Source organism: Merops nubicus, unplaced genomic scaffold, assembly GCF_000691845.1.
Source record: "Merops nubicus isolate BGI_N331 unplaced genomic scaffold, ASM69184v1 scaffold45827, whole genome shotgun sequence".
In the NCBI taxonomy this organism is placed as follows: Eukaryota; Metazoa; Chordata; class Aves; order Coraciiformes; family Meropidae; genus Merops; species Merops nubicus.
This window is the reverse complement of record NW_008623147.1, coordinates 254-784: the sequence shown is the minus strand read 5'-3', so window position 1 is coordinate 784 and position 531 is coordinate 254. Positions and strand designations below refer to the sequence as shown.

General features: G+C 40.9%; 1 non-coding gene across 1 annotated transcript; it reads left to right on the top strand.

The window, feature by feature from the left end:
• The first annotated feature begins 27 nt into the window (after positions 1-27).
• TRNAE-CUC lies at positions 28-99 on the top strand. Its single transcript has one exon. It is a non-coding gene; the product is annotated as a tRNA-Glu (tRNA).
• The last annotated feature ends 432 nt before the right edge of the window (positions 100-531 follow it).

The following is a 531-nucleotide window of genomic DNA, read 5'->3' as shown; positions in this document are numbered from 1 at the left end:
GTGTGGTGTAAAACTGTAGATTTCGGCTCCCTGGTGGTCTAGTGGTTAGGATTCGGCGCTCTCACCGCCGCGGCCCGGGTTCGATTCCCGGTCAGGGAAATCCTGTTTTTTCTACCCCTGACCGACTTTTTTTTAGGGAAAAATATCGTTATTTTTTCTTTTTTCAATGCGTGCTGTTATTTGGCTGTTGTATTTCATAGGGGAAGCAGCGAGGAGGATTCATAGAGCCTCGGAGAAATTGGAAACCAGCTGTTTGGGGGGGGAAGTAAAAAAAGGAGGAAAAAAAGGAAAAAAGGAGGAAAAAAAAGCAAAAAGGAGAAAAAAAGGAAAAAAAGGAAAAAAAAAAGGAGAAAAAAGGGAAAAAAGGAGAAAAAAGGGAAAAAAGGAAAAAGAAGGATGAAAAAAAGAAAAAAGGAGGGAAAAAAAGAAGGAAAAAAAAAATCACATTCCAGCCTCCTTGGGCCACAAAATGTCAGTCTGATAATGGCACCCACATCTCTGACTTTACTTACTGTCGAGGAAGAAACACTC